The sequence below is a fragment of the Lithobates pipiens genome, unplaced genomic scaffold (assembly GCF_037356315.1).
Source record: "Lithobates pipiens isolate NorthernLeopardFrog02 unplaced genomic scaffold, aLitPip1_a1.2 Scaffold_54, whole genome shotgun sequence".
NCBI classification, from domain to species: domain Eukaryota; kingdom Metazoa; phylum Chordata; class Amphibia; order Anura; family Ranidae; genus Lithobates; species Lithobates pipiens.
Genome location: NW_027507876.1, coordinates 3,018,497 through 3,040,995, shown reverse-complemented (window position 1 = coordinate 3,040,995; position 22,499 = coordinate 3,018,497). Strand labels below are relative to the sequence as shown.

Here is a 22,499-nt window from a genome sequence, read left to right as displayed (position 1 = left end):
CCTAGGTTGACAACCCTCACTTACTGTACCTATGGAGTAGCAGTGTTGTCACCCTAGGTTTAAGGACTACATAACACCTCTCCCTCTCCTCTTCTGCATAAAATACTAGGGAGGTGTTCTGTGTTCCTAACACAATTTTCTGATAACACTGTTTGACATAATACTACTGCAGAGTGCATAAGACACACATCAATCAATTTTTTGCCAGATAAACAGGTACATTTTGGCACTTGTTGAACAGGTTTAGGCCTTGTTTACAAGAGGCGTATCAATGCATACCCAATGCAAGGGCAGTGTTTTCCCACGCAGGGGTTCCATGCATCCCCATGCAGCAGTCCCATGTATGCCAATCGGGATGCAGCGGCTGCAAGTACACAGCTGCTGTTCTCAACTGGACATCCATGCGAGTGCAGGTTTGTGTCCCCAAACTGAGGCTGTGCCCTCGCCAACGCTGTATCCTTGCCTAGGCCGACAAGGCCCAGGCCTAGGGGCAGCACTTTGCAGGGGGGAGCGTGGAAAGAGTCCCCGTTGGCTTGTGCTAAACTGTTAGTGTAGCACCAGGCTTAGGGGGCATAAAGTGGCCGCACTGCTTCTGGTATACGGGCGGCTGGCATTCCACAACTGTGAGGGGTGGCGCTGCTTCTAATTTTGACTGTCCTATCATCCTGGACCACAAACCTGGTTATATCTTCTTAGTCCTCTCAATAAAATTATCAGAAATTTGCTCTTAAAGTAGAACTATAGGCAACACTTTTTTTTTTCATTTTGGCTAGTAAGGGAGGGTTATAGCCCCTGTCAGTTTATTTTTTACCATCCCTGTCCCATTGCAGAGATTTCCCTTCACTTCCTGCCCCATAGCCAAACAGGAAGTGAGAGGAAATCTATGCTAATTAAGGGAATCCATTGCTCCCCTCCCCCCCGGCCCTCAAAACTAGTGTCTCCACTCAAAAATTTCAGGGTGGGTTTTAAAAAGCAAGGGGTGTGGCCTTGACAGGAAGGGAAGGGTTATATTTAAATTAGGGGGTGCATGAGTTTAGTCAGACCTAGGGAAGAACAAAACCTAAATACACTACTGGCCCTCGCACCATGTAAACAAAGTCCTAATAAAACTTTCAATCGTATATTTAACAGACCAAAATAGAGCAATTAATGTGTATGTAAAATAAAATGAAAGTACATTACCCTTGTGCTACACCTCAACAGTACCTTGTACACACGGTCAGACATTCCAACGGAAAATGTCCAATCGGACCGTGCTGTCGGATAATCCGACCGTGTGTGGGCTCCATCTGACTTTTTCCGTCGGAATGTCTGACCAACAAAGTTTGAGAGCTGGATATAAAATCTGATCGTTTGTAGAGAATTCCGATTGGACAAAGTGCAACGCATGCTTAGATCAAATTACGAGACCAAAGCTATTGGCTACTAGCCTGAACGTAGTCCCGTCATAATGAACGAACGTCATCACGTTCCGAACGATCGGATTTTCCAACAACTTTGTCCGACCGTGTGTATGCAACACCAGTTTCGGACAAAATCCGTCGGAAAAAATCATACGGATTTTGTGGTCGGAATTTCCGACCGTGTGTACAAGGGCTTACACAAAATGATGTGCCAGAAACTAGCTGGTGCTAACACGTGTTTCCACACCTCTTGAAACCTAGTTAAATAAAGTGCAGCGGTGCTGTAAAAGTGTAAAATCACAAAAAAAATTATCCCGCGTGCTGGGATAATAACAACTAAAACGAGTATGTAAACAAATTATCCTACGTGTTACAAATTAATCACAACTCTACGTATACATTGATGCAAAACTCCATGGATAGTGCATTACAAAATATTCCTCAATCAGGAATATTAACTCAAAAAATTATGCGCAAAACCACTAAGAATTTAGTCCAAATCCAGTGCTTATGGAAAAGTGTTCTTGTGCTGTAAACATATCTATCCAAATGCTCCATCTCTGTGCTCACAATATGCTCACCTCTGAATTTAACCCATAAAAATCTATGTTAAAGGCTCACAGGGCACTAGGGCTAAGGTGGGGCCAGTGATGTCATCATGCCAATACCTAAAGTGAGCAGACACTGTGATATAAGAGATGGTCAGAGACTCTGGGCATGATATAAGAGATGGTCAGAGACACTGGACATGATATAAGAGATGGTCAGAAACTACATACATGATATAAGAGAGGGTTGGGGATTGCAGACATGATACAAGAGATGATCAGAGACTATGGACATGATACAGTACAAGAGATGATCAGAGACTATGAGCATAATACAAAAGATAAGCAGAGACTAAGGACATGTTACAAAAGATGAGCAAAGACTACGAACAGGATACAAAAGATGACCAGAGACTAAGGACATGATACAAGAAATGACCAGAGATTATGGACATGATATGAGGGGTGACCAGAGACTATGAACATGATTAGTGATGGACGAACGTTTCGCCCGGCGGTCGTTTCGCGGCGAATTTCCGACATTCGCGGTCCGCACGTTCGAACGCCTTTTTCCGTCGTTCGCCGCGGCGGACTTACGTGTTTAATGTATACAAGAACTTTAACCTTTGGTGACACGTTTATCATGTGATACAGGACAGCCAATTGAGACATGACAGCACATGGACACTTGTACATTCCCCCTAACCTATAAATACACCCGATCCGGTGGCCATTTTACATTCTTTCTTCTGTTACGATAGGGACAGGTTCCTGTGTGGAGTAGGGAGAGATAAACCACTAGCTATTTGGTACACAAAAGTTCTTTTCAGGACTGGTATAGGTGTTAGGTGTTGATAGGTTTGCTGTGCTGCTGATTCTTGCAGCAGCCTGAGTGTCTTTTGTTAGTTTAGAGAAAGGGAAAGGACGGTGTATGCTACAGGGACAGCCAGATTAGTCTTTCATCATCATCATCATCATCATCATCATTAGCTGTTACTATCAAGGTCCACAAAAGAGCTGTTCCAGTAACCACTAATCGTTCTCTTTTTTTGCCAATTTGTATAGGGACAGGAAGGAAGCAGTGTTGTCAGGCAGTGAGGGTAATTTTAAAGACTTGCTGTTATTATTAGTTCCACAAAGGTTCTTTTCAGGACTGGTATCAGTGGTACAGTAATAGGCTTGTACATGTATAATATTCTTTCTTCCAAATATAGAAAGGATATTATACTTGACTGCTGCCCTTCTGCTGCAGTCTGCTAAACATTCACAACTCACTTGTTCCACAAAAGTTCTTATAAGGACTGGTAACTTGGTATAGGGTGCTACGGTACATAGGCTTGAGTGCGGTACAGTCTGCTGTTCTGTAAGGACCGCTATCGGTCCACAATAGATAGGGTTGACGTGCACCACTGCTGACCGCTGCCCTATACTGCAGCAGTCCTTCAGCGGTATAGGGACTGACGTACAGTCTGCTAATCACTAACACACAACCTGCTTGTTCCACAAAAGTTCTTATAAGGACTGGTAACTTGGTATAGGGTGCTACGGTACATAGGCTTGAGTGCGGTACAGTCTGCTGTTCTGTAAGGACCGCTATCGGTCCACAATAGATAGGGTTGACGTGCACCACTGCTGACCGCTGCCCTATACTGCAGCAGTCCTTCAGCGGTATAGGGACTGACGTACAGTCTGCTAAACACTAATACACAACCTGCTTGGTCCACAAAAGTTCTTATAAGGACTGGTAACTTGGTATAGGGTGCTACGGTACATAGGCTTGAGTGCGGTACAGTCTGCTGTTCTGTAAGGACCGCTATCGGTCCACAATAGATAGGGTTGACGTGCACCACTGCTGACCGCTGCCCTATACTGCAGCAGTCCTTCAGCGGTATAGGGACTGACGTACAGTCTGCTAAACACTAATACACAACCTGCTTGGTCCACAAAAGTTCTTATAAGGACTGGTAACTTGGTATAGGGTGCTACGGTACATAGGCTTGAGTGCGGTACAGTCTGCTGTTCTGTAAGGACCGCTATCGGTCCACAATAGATAGGGTTGACGTGCACCACTGCTGACCGCTGCCCTATACTGCAGCAGTCCTTCAGCGGTATAGGGACTGACGTACAGTCTGCTAATCACTAACACACAACCTGCTTGTTCCACAAAAGTTCTTATAAGGACTGGTAACTTGGTATAGGGTGCTACGGTACATAGGCTTGAGTGCGGTACAGTCTGCTGTTCTGTAAGGACCGCTATCGGTCCACAATAGATAGGGTTGACGTGCACCACTGCTGACCGCTGCCCTATACTGCAGCAGTCCTTCAGCGGTATAGGGACTGACGTACAGTCTGCTAAACACTAACACACAACCTGCTTGGTCCACAAAAGTTCTTATAAGGACTGGTAACTTGGTATAGGGTGCTACGGTACATAGGCTTGAGTGCGGTACAGTCTGCTGTTCTGTAAGGACCGCTATCGGTCCACAATAGATAGGGTTGACGTGCACCACTGCTGACCGCTGCCCTATACTGCAGCAGTCCTTCAGCGGTATAGGGACTGACGTACAGTCTGCTAAACACTAATACACAACCTGCTTGGTCCACAAAAGTTCTTATAAGGACTGGTAACTTGGTATAGGGTGCTACGGTACATAGGCTTGAGTGCGGTACAGTCTGCTGTTCTGTAAGGACCGCTATCGGTCCACAATAGATAGGGTTGACATGCACCACTGCTGACCGCTGCCCTATACTGCAGCAGTCCTTCAGCGGTATAGGGACTGACGTACAGTCTGCTAAACACTAATACACAACCTGCTTGGTCCACAAAAGTTCTTATAAGGACTGGTAACTTGGTATAGGGTGCTACGGTACATAGGCTTGAGTGCGGTACAGTCTGCTGTTCTGTAAGGACCGCTATCGGTCCACAATAGATAGGGTTGACGTGCACCACTGCTGACCGCTGCCCTATACTGCAGCAGTCCTTCAGCGGTATAGGGACTGACGTACAGTCTGCTAAACACTAATACACAACCTGCTTGGTCCACAAAAGTTCTTATAAGGACTGGTAACTTGGTATAGGGTGCTACGGTACATAGGCTTGAGTGCGGTACAGTCTGCTGTTCTGTAAGGACCGCTATCGGTCCACAATAGATAGGGTTGACGTGCACCACTGCTGACCGCTGCCCTATACTGCAGCAGTCCTTCATCGGTATAGGGACTAAGAGTTTTGTCACAGGGTCATTTAAAAAATGACAGGCAGAGGAAGAGGCAGGCCCTTCCGCAGGGGTGGTAGGGGTAGGGCAGGAGCAACAGGCTTGAGCCAAAGTGGGAAGTTGCAGAAGGTGCGTTCAATTACTTTAAAGGATGCACCAGACTTGGTTGAGTGGCTCGCTCAGCCTTACTCTTCTGCACCCTCCTCATCCTCTCGATCTGCACCCTCTTCTTCACTCTCTGCTATGTGCACCCCCAAAGACACTACCACCAACAACACGACCACCACCACCACCACCACATACCTTCCGCTTGAGTCACTGGAATTATTTTCCGATCCATATCAAGAGGACATTTCTGATGCGCAGCCACTCTTGGTATTGGATCAGGAAGAGGAGGTAGCAACAAGCGCTACTCAGCAGTCTGACGCCAGTACCCAGATCAGCCCAAGGAGGAGGTTGGTCCCCGGTGTTGCTGCCTACTCCGAGATCTCTACTTATAGCGGTGGGGAAGGTGACGTTGATGATGACGTGTCTAGTGATGTCACGTGGGTGCCCACAAGAGAGGAAGAGGAGGGGAGTTCAGAGGGAGATATGGACCAGCAGATAGGGAGGAGAAGCAGCAATGACTTACATTGCACAGCAGGGACAAAGCAGACTGCAAATGTATCAGGAGCGAGTCATCGACCATGTACGGTCACATCTGGCGCTCCCAGGACACCGGCACATGGCTCCGCAGTGTGGGCTTTTTTTAACGTGTCCGCTGCTGACAATAGCGTTGCCATCTGCAATCTTTGCAGTCAACGCGTTAGTCGCGGTAAGCCCAATACTCACCTAGGGACGACCGCCTTAAGAAGGCACATGAGCAGCCATCACCGAGCCCAGTGGGAGCAACGGAACACACAAAGCCACACTGCAGGCTCTCACCGTCCAGCCTCGTCTTCTACTTCTCCTTCTCCTCTCTCCTCACAATTGTCCTCCACTCCACCTTCCATCACGCCAAGCTCACATTTTTCTGCAAAAAGGCAGGCTTCCGTGGGCCTAATGTTTGAGCGTAAAAAAATGATGACGCCGGATAACCCTCTTGCCCAACGGTTGGCGGCTGGCTTGTCAGAACTCATAGCCCGCCAACTACTGCCATATAAACTGGTGGACTCGGAGGCCTTTCGCAAATTTGTGGCCATTGGAACACCACAATGGAAGGTCCCAGGAAGGAAGTATTTCTCAGAGAAGGGCATCCCAGAGCTATATGGCCATGTTCAGCGGCAAGTGAATGTATCTCTGGCACACAGTGTCGGTGCCAAGATACATCTGACCACAGACACGTGGTCTAGCAAACACGGGCAGGGAAGGTATATCAGTTTTACTGCCCACTGGGTGAACCTTCTGACGGCCGTCAAGCATGTAACCCGTGGCACCCGTGTAGATTTGGTTTTACCGCCACGGATTGCATGCAGGCCTGACTCTTCTTCTCCTCCTCCTACTCCATCCTCCTCCCTCTCCTCCTCAGCTGCCTCCTCCTTTTCCGCTGCTAGCGTCTCTTCCACTGCACCGCCCAAGCTCCCCAGAACCTATTCCACATGCCAGGTGAGACGTTGCCATGCCGTGCTGCGTCTGTTGTGCCTGGAAGCAAAGAGCCACACTGGCCCGGCACTCCTTTCAGCTTTGCGTTCACAGGCAGATGAGTGGCTAACACCGCTCAATTTGACAGTTGGTAAAGTGGTGTGTGACAACGGTGCCAATCTGCTTAGCGCATTGAAACAGGGCAAAATCACGCACGTGCCGTGCATGGCACACGTCTTAAACTTGGTCGTGCAGCGATTCCTTGTCAAATACCCTGGGGTCCAGGACATCTTGCGGCAGGCAAGGAAAATCTCGGCCCATTTCAGAAGATCTTACACGGCCATGGCTCGCCTTGCTGACATTCAGCGGCGACACCATCTGCCGGTCAGACGTCTTATTTGCGATTGCCCGACGCGATGGAACTCAACCTTCTATATGCTTGATAGGCTGCTCCAGCAGAAACGTGCAGTTAACGTCTACCTGTATGAACTCTGCGAAAGAAACGGTTCTGGGGAGCTGGGTTTTTTTTCACCGCGCCAGTGGCTGCTCATGCGCGACACATGCAGACTTCTGCGGCCATTTGAGGAGATCACCAAACTGGTCAGTCGCAGCCATGGCGCCATCAGTGACATGGTACCTTATGCCTTCTTTCTGGAGCGTGCATTGCGTCGTGTCATTGATCAGGCTGTGGAGGAGCAGGAGCGGGAAGATGAGGAAGTCGCAATGCTGGATGAATTCCCAGGGGGGGCTACTCTATCTGAGACAAGTCAACAACAGGAGTCTGATGAGGAGTCAGAGGAGGATGGTGCCGGGGCGGATGAGCAGGAGCAAGAAGAGCATGCTTTAAACCTTTCTGGGATCCCTGTTGTGCGAGGATGGGGAGAGGAGAATGAAGAGGACGACATTATCCTGGATGATGAGCAGGAGCCAGGCCACCACACCGCTTCCACTTTAGTGCAAATGGGGGCCTTCATGCTCCAGTGTTTTAATAGGGACCCCCGTATAAAAAGCATGAGGGTCAAGGACCAGTACTGGGTGGCAACGTACTTAGACCCCCGGTACAAACACAAAATGGCGGAAATGTTACCGCCGTCGCAGAGGGCTGTCAGAATGCAGCACTTCCAGGCCTTGCTTCGAGAAATGCTGCATTCTGCTTTTGCGTGCGCTGGCAGAGGAGCAATTCCCACTCCCAGAGAAGGATTTGCGGGTACCAATCCAACAGCGCCTGCAAGAAGAGGCCGGTTTGAAGATGTGTTGGTGACTTCGGATATGAGGTCATTCTTTCAGCCGACCCATCGACAGGTGTCATCCGGATCCAGCATCAGGGAACGCCTAGACCGTCAGGTGTCCGACTACATCGGGTTAATGGCCGATGTGGACGCTCTGAGGAGTGATGAACCCCTAGACTACTGGGTGGGCAGGCTTGACCTCTGGCCAGAGCTTGCCCAATTTGCAATCGAACTGTTGGCTTGCCCCTCATCCAGTGTCCTGTCCGAAAGGACGTTCAGCGCAGCAGGGGGGATTGTGACCGATAAGCGTACTCGCCTAGCTCACCACAGTGTTAACTACCTCACATTTCTAAAAATGAATGAGGCATGGATCTCGGAGGAATTCAACACATGTGACCAGTAGACCATGTATATGTCTATAAACTATTTTTTTAATCAAGCACACAGACCTTCTTAATTCATTTGGCTCACTTCCTTGACCCAAAAAAGCACACCGTACTATATGCCCCTACCCTCCTCTTTGAAGAGGTTGAGCGGTGTCATATTTCTACTGGGGCTGCTTATGATATCCCTGTGCTGTGCTGACTTCCTCCTGGGGGTTCTTATTATGAAGGGATCACACTATCCCTGTGCTGTGCTGACTTCCTCCTGGGGGTTCTTATTATGAGGGGATCACACCATCCCTGTGCTGTGCTGACTTCCTCCTGGGGCTGCTTACGGTGCTGCTGTCAGTGCTGTATGTCACGGTGCTGCTGTCAGCGCTGTATGTCACGGTGCTGCTGTCAGCGCTGTATGTCACGGTGCTGCTGTCAGCGCTGTATGTCACGGTGCTGCTGTCAGCGCTGTATGTCACGGTGCTGCTGTCAGCGCTGTATGTCACGGTGCTGCTGTCAGCGCTGTATGTCACGGTGCTGCTGTCAGCGCTGTATGTCACGGTGCTGCTGTCAGCGCTGTATGTCACGGTGCTGCTGTCAGCGCTGTATGTCACGGTGCTGCTGTCAGCGCTGTATGTCACGGTGCTGCTGTCAGCGCTGTATGTCACGGTGCTGCTGTCAGCGCTGTATGTCACGGTGCTGCTGTCAGTGCTCTGTATTACGGTGCTGCTGTCAGATGCCTCTATCACGGTGCATGTGTCATTCCGGTATGTCACGCTGCTGGTGATCATCTCCTGCACCCTCTTCTTTGCCTACCCTGGTCCCTGACCTTCCCTCTCCTCCATTGCCTTCATTAGCTCCATAGTCCTGAATTGTTAGAACAATTTCCCAAATAAAATAAAAATGCTTGTAGTTATCGATCCCAAATTCACCTCATACATGTATTATGTCATTGTCCAGATGGTGGGACTACGTTTTACCCCCTAATAATTACCACGTGGCCGCAAATTCGACATGAAGGTTTGCAAAGTTCGCCTCCCATTGAAGTCAATGGGGCCCGCGGCGAACGTTCGGTTTCGCGAACGTTTGGGTCCGTTCGCATTTCGCTTTCGCGAAACGTCCCGTCGGAAGTTCGTCCATCACTAAACATGATACAAGAAATGACCAGAGACTACGAACATGATACAAAAGATGACCAGAGACTAAGGACATGATACAAGAAATGACCAGAGACTATGGATATGATACAAAAGATGATCAGAGTTTATGAATATGATACCAGAGAGGACCAGAGACTATGTACATGATACAAGAGATGACTAGAGACTATGGACATGATACAAGAGATGACCAGAGACTACGAACATGATACAAAAGATGACCAGAGACTAAGGACATGATACAAGAAATGACCAGAGACTATGGATATGATACAAAAGATGATCAGAGTTTATGAATATGATACCAGAGAGGACCAGAGACTATGTACATGATACAAGAGATGACTAGAGACTATGGACATGATACAAGAGATGACCAGAGACTATGGACATGATACAAGAGGTGACCAGGGGGCCTGAGGGGCCCTGAGGGCCACACAAAAAGTGTCAAAGGACTGTATACAGCCCCTAGGCCTCATGTTGGGCATCAGGGTTCTAGCTTAAAAAAATTCTGCTGGCTCCTGGATTGGACAGATTGTCTCATGAATTCCATATTAATCTATCCACCCGGAAAATTCCACTCTAATGTGGATCTTAGTCTAGACTCACCGTGTCCATTTGCTGGCTTTACCTCCTGAACCACCAGGGATATACCTATGGTCCTAGCCACTAGTAAGCCGATGGGTTAGCTTGGTACAGAAACTTTACTGTACATAACCCTATGAATCACGGAACTCATTCAAGTTTTTCTGGCTGAAACTGATGAACAGACACATAGGGACAAAAAAATGACACTATAAATATACTGAACGTTTAGCTGGGAAATGAAATGTGTCTGTAAATATGGGACATCTAAACATCAAGAGAAACCCCTTTATTAAAAAAACATCAATCTGCCTCCTTGTTCTGAAAATAATAGGAGCCTAACAAACCGACTTTGGTATGATGCGATGTATACAAAAAGAGACTTATAAGTCACAGCTCTGCCTGGAAAGAATTGCAGAATAATTGGGCAATCTGAATCACCCACACTTGTGCTAACATAACGGTACATCAAGCTTGTATTTACCCTAAAATTATACAGTTTTAGGCGTACTACACATCAAGCTTGTATTTACCTTCAAATGACAAGGTTTTAGGTGTACTAAGGTAATACTAATGATGCCATCAAATACATCTCTTATTTCTGGTTTATTCGATACGTTATTCATTTTAAATGCTGTGTATTTTTTTGCAAAGCTCTTTTCACTAAGCAAAAAGAATCCTAATTATCCAGAAAAGGGCTGTTGCTGTGTCAATAAAGGCGGCACCCACCCGAAACGGGCAATTTGGTTACAAATGGATGGCATCAGGGAGAATTCTGGAATTCCAGCCTCTTCCTTTTGTTGGAGCGATTTTCAAAGCCACAAAGGCCTGGTGACTACTGTCATGGGTACAGTAAGTGAAGATAAATCCAAAATGATAGAGTTGTCATCAGAGCAAGAAGTGAAAGTTAATCCTTCAGTTGGAACATCTGTTCTGATGACAACTCCCTAATATGAGAATTACTTTCAATGCAGAAAGATTTCTTCATGTTTTCTGTTGAGTCAACAAGATGGGAGGTAAAGGGTCATCTCCATGAAGGGACACAGGCAGCACAGAATAACCTAATGGGTGTTTAAAGCCTCTCTTACTCTAAACTTTAAGAGAAGTTCAGTTTTTCTTGAACATACAAAAAGCTGGCTTGATAAAGAGGTGTCAGCTTCAAAACATGTTGCCACCCCCTGACATCACTTCCTGTTTTATCACTTCCTGTCCTCGTATGTGCTCCATTGATCTATATGTGCTACTTCCTGCTTCCTGTCCTGAGGCTGCCTGGTCATGCCTTGGAGCAGCAGCTTTACCTTGGGATCCTGGATGCCCCCTCCTCCCAGGTGTAGATACACCAATGACTGTAATGCATGAGGTCATCCACACGCTGAGTTACCAATTACTGCATGCTGTTTCCTCCTCTCCACCTTGCTGCACTTAGATTGGTGCCCCCCTTGCTGTCTCTCTTAGCTATTGTGGGTGCCATCCAGACCATGTCCAGTGTATCCAGTTTGACCATTCCCTTGGTGTCATCTCCGAATACTTTTGAAAACCATGATAAGCATAATTCGTCTTACTTTATGTGAGTTGCTAATTGTCTTCCTTTAAAAAAATGTTTATATGCCCATTACACTAAGTCTGCACACTTTGCTCATTTGTCTGTTTGCTGCATAGAGATCTCTTCAGTCTCTCAGAAGTGCTGTTTTAAGTGTGCTGGATTGGATTGTTTAGCGGTTTGTAAAGCCATATGATTTAACCAGAGGATTTGAACCACACTGTACTTTCCATCAATGAAGTTTGTCCCAGCCCAGACTGCACCATATTGACCTTTTTTTATCAGTTTTACTTGAATCCTAGCCTGTATATACCCCCTAAATACCAGGCCAGGGAGTTATGAATAACCTAAATTCTTGTAAACCCTGACACTTGGATGTGCACAGCACAAGGTACAGAGCCAATCGGAGTGGCACTGTACAGAGCCATTTACAGGCACACTGGCCATCCAAGTGTGTTTTCTGAACTGCCATTTATAAATGGCACTCAAGAAGTACATGTTCTTTTCAGTGCACACTGTGTTTTTTCCTAAATCTCTTTTTATTAACCACTTTCAGACCGGACGAATTTGCTGGTCAAAGACCAGACCACTTTTTGCGATTCGGCACTGCGTCGCTTTAACTGACAATTGCGCGGTCGTGCGACGTGGCTCCCAAACAAAATTGATGTCCTTTTTTTCCCACAAATATAGCTTTCTTTTGGTGGTATTTGATCACCCCTGTGGTTTTTATTTTTTGCGCTATAAACAAAAATAGAGCGACAATTTTGAAAAAAACGCATTATTTTTTACTTTTTGTTATAATAAATATCCCCCAAAAATATATAAAAAAACATTTTTTTCCCTCAGTTTAGGCCGATACGTATTCTTCTACATATTTTTGGTAAAAAAAAACGCAATAAGCGATTATTGATTGGTTTGCGCAAAAGTTATAGCGTTTACAAAATAGGGATAGTTTTATAGCATTTTTATTAATAATTTTTTATTATTTTTTTTTTTACTAGTAATGGCGGCGATCAGCGATTTTTATTGTGACTGTGACATTGTGGGGGACCCATCGGACATTTTTGACACATTTTTGGGACCATTGTCATTTATACAGTAATCACTGCTATATAAATGCAGTGATTCCTGTGTAAATGACACTGGCAGTGAAGGGGTTAACCAGTGGGTGGCAGTGTAGGGGTTAAGTGTTCCTAGGGGCGTGTTACTAACTGTGGGGGGGTTGGGCTTTCATTTAGTGAACACTGATCTCTGCTCCAATCACATGGAGCAGAGATCAGCGTCACTAGTTGCTAGGCAGAATGGAGAAATGTTGTTTACAACGGCACTTCTCCATTCGGCCGCTCCGTGAGACGATCGCGGGGATGCCCGCGGCGATCGAGTCTGCGGGTCCTGCGACCGGACTCACGGGGGTCCCGACCAGCACGGTGGCGCGCCGGTGGCGCGCTCCCGATGGCAGGGCGGCAAATTTAAAGGGACGTACATGTACGCCCATTTGCCTGCCCGTGCCATTCTGTCGACGTACATCGTCGTGCGCTGGTCGGCAAGTGGTTAAGCAAGTCGAATCCTAATTATCCAGAAAAGGCTGTTGCTGTTCTATTAATGGTGGCACCCACACAAGAGTCCTGACCTCAACCGGATAGAACACCAAGACACTGCGTGCCAGGCCTTCTGGTCCAACATCAGTGCCTGACCTCACAAATGCGCTTCTGGAAGAACGGTCAAACATTCCCATAGACACACTCCTAAACCTTGTGGACAGCCTTTCCAGAAGAGTTGAAGCTGTTATAGCTGCAAAGGGTGGGCCAACTCCATATTGAACCCTAAGGACTAAGATGGGAAAAAGTTTATGTGCGTGTAAAGGCAGGCATCCCAATATTTTTGGTAATATAGAGTGTGTGTGTGTGTGTGTGTGTGTGTGTGTGTGTGTGTTTGTGTGTGTGTATATATATATATACATATATAAATATACACATATATACACACACATATATATATATATATATATATATATATATATATATATATATATATATATATATATATATACACACACACATACACAAACACAAATAATAATATATATATATATATATATATATATATATATATATATATATATATATATATATATATATATATATATATATATATATATATATAGACACACACATATAATAATAATATTATATTTTATATATATATATATTTATTTATTTTTATTCATTTCTCATCACGTTTCCTTTTAGCTTACATAAAAAGGCTTGTTAGGAGCAAGACAGAGAGAGATAAACTTTATTTTTAAAAGGTCAGGGAAAGTTTGAGGTTAAATAAAAGTGCTTACAATTCCCAAACATGACGTTATCAATGGACAAAGCCCTGTATAGCTCTTTAAAACGCTAAGAAGGCCAAAATAACCTACAACAGAGCTAGAGTGTTCAAAAAGTGGGAGTCCAATGCTGTGATCAACACATTCCAGAAAAGTCAAATTCTCCATTTCCACTAAGAGGAGGGGGGTTAGGAGAGCGTGTATGGGAACTAATATGATGGTCAAAATCAGGACTTCAGAGCTGTACAAATGGTAAGAGTCATGTGCTAAGGGCAGCAACTCCGAACAATCAACCAGATATCACTTCTATTAGAACCAGGGAGGTCAGAAAATTAGACACAACTCCTGATCGGCAGCTATGAATAACTACACTTTGCTCCCTAACTTAGGGTGACCAGATGTCCCCTATTTCAGGGGACAGTCCCAGATTGAGGACACTGTCCCAGGACCAAGTCTGTCCCCAGTTTTGTCCCCAGATTTGACTTCAACAGGAGCTGGGGCAATTTTCAAAGACAGTCAGCGCAGAATAAAAAAAAAAAAAAAAAAAATCTGAATTACACCCCCCCGCTCCTACTAGCTTAGGGGGGGGGGGGGTGTATTTTTTCCATTATCTGTGTCCCTTTCTGATTAAATGTGCTGGTCGGAGCGGATGGACTATTTCTTCAGTTTCCAGCACATGCCCATTCAGCTCCGCTCACATGTTCTTCTGCCAAATCCCAGCCAGCCGCCTGTCTGATTATCTCCTTGTCATTTTCCTCTGAGCCAATCATCGGATCCGGCGGACTCGCCTAGTGGTCTGCCTATGTAAACAAGGCAGTTCGCCATTCTGTCAGTGTGGAAGACATTGATCCTGTGTTCCTGCAAAGCGGGTACAGGGATCTATGTCTTCCCTTAGTAAAATCACCTGACCCACAGTGACAAAACACTTGTTAGGCACACATTTAACCCATTGATTGCCTAAGATGTTATCCCCTTCCCAGCCAGTTTCATTAGTACAGTGACAGTACATATTTTTAGCACTGATCACTGTATTAGTGTCACTGGTTCCCACAAAGTGTCAAAAGTGTCACTAATGCTGCGTACACACGAGCGGAATGTCCAACAGAAAAAGTCAGACGGAATCTTTTCATCGGATATTCTGATTGTGTGTGGGCCTCATCTGACTTTTTTTTTTCGAAAATTCTGACGGACCTAGAAATAGAAACATATTTTAAATATTTCCGACGGAACCAGTTCCTATTGGAAAAAACGCTTGTCTGTATGCTGTTCCGACGGAACAAAAACAACGCATGCTCTGAAGCAAGTACGAGACGGAAGCTATTGGCTACTGGCTATTGAACTTCCTTTTTCTAGTCCCGTCATACGCATTGTACGTCACCGAGTTCTAGACGGTCGGACTTTGGTGTGATCGTGTGTAGTTAAGACGGTTTCAGCGGAACTCTGTCGGAACTCCATCTGAAAGACCTTCGGGAAAACCATTAGTGTCCGATTTGTCCACCTCAATATCGCAGTCCCACTATGAGTCGCTGATTGCAGCCATTACTAGTAAAAAAAAAAATATATATCCCCGGATTCATTTTAAAAATCTGGTCACCTTATCCTAACTTGTCGGGCGCCGGGCACCTGAATTACAGCAGCAGGGTCTTTTTTGGAAGCGTTTGATTAGAGCCGTGGGCTCTATTAAGCTTCCAAAATGGTAAACAGCCGGCGCAATTCTGTGCGTTCGCAGTTTATTCAGTGTTGTGTTAGGAACACTGACCCACCTCTCAGCCAATCAGTTGCTCGGGTCTGGTTACCTGTGACCTGATTGGCTGAAACAACAGGCGCTGTTATTGGACACCTGATAGAGAGGACCAGAGACATTGAGGAGCGTGGACGTGGAGGACGCCATCCGTTGCGTGATAAGTCCCGACTCCCGGGCGATACACACTGGCAGCAATTGATGGGCACACTGGCAGCAATTGATGGGGCACACTGGCTGCAATTGATGGGGCACAGTAGTGGCAATTGATGGGGCAGAGTAGCAGCAATTGATGGGCAGACTGGCAGCAATTGATGGGCAGACTGGCAGCAATTGATGACTCACACTGGCAGCAATTGTTGGGGCACAGTAGCGGCAATTCATGGGCACAGTGGCAGCAATTGATGGGCACACTGGCAACAATTGATGGGTACAATAGCTTCGTCTGATGGCACAGTGACGGCAATGTATGGGTACAGTGGCTGCGTTTGATGGCACAGTGGCTGCGTTTGATGGGCATAGTAATCGCACTTGATTGGCACAGTGGCTGTGATTGATGGGCACAGTGGCTGCGATCGATGGGCACAGTGGCTGCGTTTGATGGCACAGTGGCTGCGTTTGATGGGCACAGTGGCTGCATTTGATGGGCACAGTAGCGGCGTTTGATGGGCGCACTGGCAGAAATTGATGGGTACAGCAGCTGCTTTTGATGGTACAGTGGCAGCAATTTATGGGTACAGTGGCTGCGTTTGATGGCACAGTGGCTGTGTTTGATAGGCACAGTGACTGCTCTTGATGGGCACAGTGGCTGTGACTGATGGCACAGTGGGTGCGTTTGATGGCGCAGTGGCTGTGTTTGATGGCACAGTGACTGCACTTGATGGGCACAGTGGCTGTGACTGATGGCACAGTGGGTGCGTTTGATGGGCACAGTGGCTGCGTTTAATGGGCACACTGGCAGCAATTGATGGGTACAGTAGCTGCGTTTGATGTCACAGTGGTGGCAATTTATGGGTACAGTGGCTGTGTTTGACGGCACAGTGGCCGCGTTTGATAGCACAGTGGCGGCAATTGATGGGCACAGTGGCAGCAATTCATGGCAATGGGCACAGTGGCTGCGTTTGATGGTTTTGTTTTTTCAGTTTGCGCCCCTCCCCCCAAAAAAATTTGAGCACCAGCCATTGGTGTGTCCTATGACTGCATACTTTTGCTGATAGGTGTCTCATATTCCCATCTATAAAAGTTGTGAGGTATGATTTATTCTTGTACGGCTGCTCTGCAATACCATATTTGACCACCAGGTAGTGCTGTGAAGAAGGCCTGTAATTGCAGCTCACAGACAGGGTGAAACCTTGAAGTTTAGGAGGCCCACCACCATGCTACTACTTGTAGGGGTCACAAGCAAATAGGGGATTTTCTTTGTTAATGGAAATCCTCTTAATGTGGCCTAAAAAAAAAGAAAAAGAAAAAGGTCCTTGTGACTCCGCAGATAAGGAGACATTTACCAGCAAGATCTTTAGATGCCCGCTGAATTCAGGAGGGGGTTTTAAGCAGCTGGACTCACTACACAGCTAATTGTAAAAATAAACTGTATTGTTATGTTAGAGTGAAGCCGCATGACAATATGTGAGGCCCGAAGACAGGAAGGATTGATTCTAACCAGGAATCAATGTTATTACCGCAGTAAGCGCCTCCATTTAATTATTTGCGCACTCTAGCGATGATTGCTGATTTAATCTCACATCTAAGCCTTTTAACAGAAAAGTAGAAGAAAGTAGCAGCAAATACGGAGCGAAGAAAAAAAAAAAAAAAAACACTCCAACCTCTCGCCATTTAACTCCGCTGACACTAAAAAACAGGCGCTGGAAAAGGAATCTAAGGCGCTATAAAAATAAGTGGGGCAGTGGTTTCTTTTTCCTGCAACCCTGACCTAAAAAAAGAACCGAGCAAAAGGGAGCTCCATTTTTTCTGCCCTTTACTTAAAGTGCGTTCGATACAATAAATTGCTTTCCAAAGTTTGAAGGAATTTGAAAAGGACTGCGCTTTTTATATCTAAACGGTACAGAGATAAATATTGGGACTGCCATTACCGACCTCTTTCTGTTGCCTGGCTCTGTCTGGCTTTAATACTTTCTGAGTCGCTAGTCTAGAGCAAGCATGATACATAAGGCGTACACACGATTGGACTTTTTTGAAAACAATCGGCTGTTTTACAGAAAACCATCGGACTTTACAAACAAGCATGCTCAGAACCAATGCAAAATATCAGACAACAATACAGAAGTTGACCAAAGGTGGCGGTGAAGAGCAGAAAAACCATGTGATTTGGTGAAAGTTGGTTGAAAAAGTCCAATCGTGTGTATGCTTAACCACTTAAGGACCTCACGCCGATATACGTCGGCAGAATGGCACAAGCACGTACCTGTACGTGGCTCTTTAAGTGCCCAGCCGTGGGTCGGGAGCTCGCCGCCGTCGGCACACTCCTGACCCGGTCCTGAGCTCCGTGACCATGGCCGCGGGACCAGCGGACTCGATCGCCGCTGGTGTCCCGCAATCGGGTCACAGAGCTGAAGAACGAGGAGAGGTCTGTGTAAACAAACCTCTCCCCATGCTTCCTACTGTGGCTGTCAACGATCGTCTCTTCCCTTTTATAGGGAAGGACGATCAGTGACGTCACATGCCAGGCCACGCCCCTACAATAAAAAAAAACACATAACGTCATACATAACCCCTACACTGCCCCCTAGTTGTTAACTCCTTCACTGCCAGTGTCATTTACACAGGTATCAGAGCATTTAAATAGCACTGATTGCTGTATAAATGACAATGGTCCCAAAAATGTGTCAAAAATGTCCGATGTGTCCGCCATAATGTCACCGTCACAAAAAAAAAAATCGCTGATTGCCGCCATTACTAGTAAAAAAAAATATTAATAAAAATGCTATAAAACTATCCCCTAATTTGTAAACGCTATAACTTTTGCGCAAACCAATCAATAAAAGCTAATTGCTATTTTTTTACCAAAAATATGTAGAAGAATACATATTGGCCTAAACTGAGGAAAAAAAATGTTTTTTTATATATTTTTTGGGGATATTTATTATAGCAAAAGTAAAAAATATTGCAATTTTTTCAAAATTGTCGCTCTATTTTTGTTTATACCGCAAAAAATAAAAACCACAGGGGTGATCAAATACCACCAAAAGAAAGCTCTATTTGTGGGGAAAAAAAGGATGCCAATTTTGTTTGGGAGCCACGTCGCACGACCGCGCAATTGTCAGTTAAACAACGCAGTGCCGAATCGCAAAAAAGGGGCCTGGTCCTCTGGCTGCAAATTGGTCCGGGGCTTAAGTGGTTAACAAGTTCACGGGCAACACCCCTTGTACAAAAGTCCACGGGAAAGTCCAATCGTGTGTATGAGGCTTTAGCGATTACTGAAGCCATTGGATCAGTATGACAGCCAGGCAACCTGTAATTGCATAAAGAAATGCCAGCAAAGACATGTTCCAGATTTAATTTTTGGGTTTCTTTTGGCTAAATCCTGCTGCAAACTTTGAAAAATAACAAATCTTCTCTGGGTACTGTTTTTGGATTGCTCGTGGCTGTAATATACACTGATATATAGAAAAAAATAAAAAATATGAGATGCTACTCCTCCTCTGCATGTCACAGCTGGCAGGTGAGCACATCATATTTTTGTTTCTCCACCAACATGAATGGGTGTCCTCATTCTCTTCAGCCTCTAGATCAGGCATGTCCAAAGTCCGGCCCGCGAGATTTGTAATTCTGTTCAGACGCTCTTACAATTTACACCCCCTACACAACCAGAAGGTGGCACCACTTGAGAGCCTGCATATCTCCAGTGTCCTAGATCTTCATCCTGCCTCCAGCCTGGCCATTTCCTTTATCAATTAAGATTCCTACAGTGATGAGCTGTTTCCTATGAATAAATCATTAGACTAAAGTGTATTTTCCCTGGAATTCCCCTTTAGTGCTACTTCATCTGTTGAGTGCATGTCACATTAATGTGGTCTCTCAGTATTAACCTGGTACTAGGATCATAGAACAGACGGGGAGATTATATCCCGTGACACCACGCTGAAGGAAAGCCTGGGGATGAGAGGCTGAAATGTCATGAAAAGCTGATTATTATGAACTAAAGTGTGAGATATGGAAGAAGACTCTGTGACCCAAACCTCTCCAGCAAATGGAACATTTTCAAAGTGTATGAGTGCATTATACTAATGGAGGGTCATTATCCAGAGAAAGGCGGCCTTTTCTGCCAGTGATCACTTTAATCCAAAGGAAAATGGACTTTGTCATGCAGTACGGAAATTCCTGTACTTTTTGTGGCCGTGCATATTGTTATTACTATAATCCAGCCTTTCTATCCCAGAGGAACCCTTAAAATAATTTTCAGCTCTCAGGGAACCCCCTGCCAATATAAATGAATCTGGCGTCAATGGGAAGGATGCATTTAACACTGGTTGTAAAAGGGAAGAATGTTCCCCCTTATAGTGGTGGTCACTATGCCCCCTTTACAGTGCTGGTCAGAATGCTCCCATTACAGCGGTGGTCACAAAACCCCAGTTACATGATAGAGTGTCCCCCATACAGCACCATTAGATTACATACAGTGAGAATCTCCTGTTTACTTGGTGGCCTCTGTACTAGGAAGTCCCGTCTCCTGGGCCACCATTGGACCACTGTTCTGTCTATCATAGGAGATTCTCACTGTATGTAATCTGTCGGCGCTCGCTCCACCCCCTCCCTGTCCCCTCTAGACTGCAGATGGGCATCAATTAAGCTGCATTAAAGGCAATGGTGATGCTGCTGCATTGAAGACAATGGTGAGGCTGCTGCATTGAAGGCAATGGGGAGGCTGCTGCATTAAAGGCAATGGTGAGGCTGCTGCATTATAGGCAATGGCGAGGCTGCTGCTTTATAGGCAATGGCGAGGCTGCTGCATTAAAGGCAATGCTGAGGCTGCTGCATTGGTGGCAATGGTGAGGGTGCTGCATTGATTGCACTGGTGAGGGTTCGGCATTGATGGCAATGGTGAGGTTGCATTGATGTGAACTGATCAGGCTGCATTGATGGCAATGGTGAGGCTGCAGATGGGCACTGACCCTTATTTTGCTTCAAAGTTCCTTATTTAGGCCCCTTTCACACTGGGGCGGTTTTCAGGCATTACAGCGCTAAAAATAGCGCCTGTGTAGCGCCTGAAAAAAACAGCCCCTTTCACTCCAGTGTGAAAGCCGAAAGGGGTTTCACACTGGAGCGGTGCGCTGGCAGGACTGTGAAAAAAGTCCTGCTAGCCGCATCTTTGGAGCGGTGAAGGAGCGGTGTATTCACCACTCCTAAACCGCTCCTACCCATTGAAATCAATGGCACAGCTCGGCAATACCGCCGGCAAAGCGCCGTTGCAGCGGCGCTTTGCAGGCGGTTTAAACCCTTTTTCGCCCGCTAGCGGGGGTTAAAACCACCCCGCTAGCGCCCGCAGACCGCCGCTAAAATGACGGGAAAGCGCCACTAAAAATAGCAGCGCTTTACCGCCGACGGCCGCACCGCCCCAGTGTGAAAGGGGCCTTAAAATGTACGTTTTTTTCCTGAACCTTCCCTCTGAAAATTAATGTACGTGTTATATGTCTGCGCGTGTTATACGCCGATAAATATGGTAATTGTTGCTCAAGAACTAAAAGGGTCTATCGTTAATGCATGTTTACAGATATCAAGATTTTTTTTCTGCCAAAACGCTGCTACTCCTAGATGCACTTCTAGTGGGATTTTGTTTGTTTCTGTCTCCAAACACCCCTTACCCTAAACTTCTATAAACGCCTATGTGTGCATGGACAAAAAAAATGTCAGGCACCCCTAGTAGCCATGTTAAAAATGTTCAGTGTGTATGAAGGCCCACGCAGTAAAGGAGCTTTAATATCTCTAGGTGCTGTGAAGTAGTTCACTCTCAAAGATCACAACAGAGACCCAGACTAGAAACGGAGTTGGGTTTACCACGTTTTCCCACAATGCCTACAGCTACAGACCTCAGCCAGTGATTGTTGTGGTATCCTGTGGGCCCCTGGAGTAATCAAAATAGTATATAGAAGGGTGGATCAAGCCCAGAAACATTTCCTTATCTTGACAACAGGTTATAGCACATGTGTCAATCACTAGGCCCTCGTGCCAAATCCAGCCCCCCAGATCATTTCATGTGGCGCTCACATCTCTCCTGCAGCTGCACCACCCTCCTCATCTCCACCTCCCCCAGTCTCAGCAGAGAAGAGGACAGAACTAACCCTACAGATCATGTGCCCCTCTGTGCAGCCGCAGCAACCCCTCAACTCCTCCTACCCTGGTCTTAACATTCAGCAGATTTCAGAAGCCAACTCCAGCCCTCCTCTGGTCGTCCTCCAGACCCTGCATTTTCTGCTTCCCAGCTTCTTCTCAACAGCAGCACATGGTAAGGGGGGTGCACTGTGATGTAAGTAAGGGGGGGGGGGCTTTTGACATCTGGTGTAAGGTGGGGGTTGCTCTGGATATCTAGTCTTACAGATACAGCCGGGCGACCATAATGCTGATGTGGTCCGCAATGAAATTGAGTTTGACACCCCAGTGTTAGAGCATATATCCATAGCAACCTAAGGAATCACAACTCAACCTCCATCAGGGCTTGTGTGCTGGTGTTTTTTTTGGGTATACTGGACAATGAAAAGCATAAAACGAAGATTAACCAGTTCATGCCTGTAGGACATCATATCAGTGGTGATACTGAGATGATGGCTGCAGCTGTAGGCATCATCTCAGTACCTTTGTTTCTA

General features: G+C 46.1%; 1 protein-coding gene across 6 annotated transcripts in view; it reads right to left on the bottom strand.

Moving 5' to 3' along the window:
- Positions 1-22,499, bottom strand: part of CADM3 (cell adhesion molecule 3) — a 613,828-nt gene that overhangs the window by 210,520 nt on the left and 380,809 nt on the right. The gene's annotated exons all lie outside the window — the stretch shown is intronic.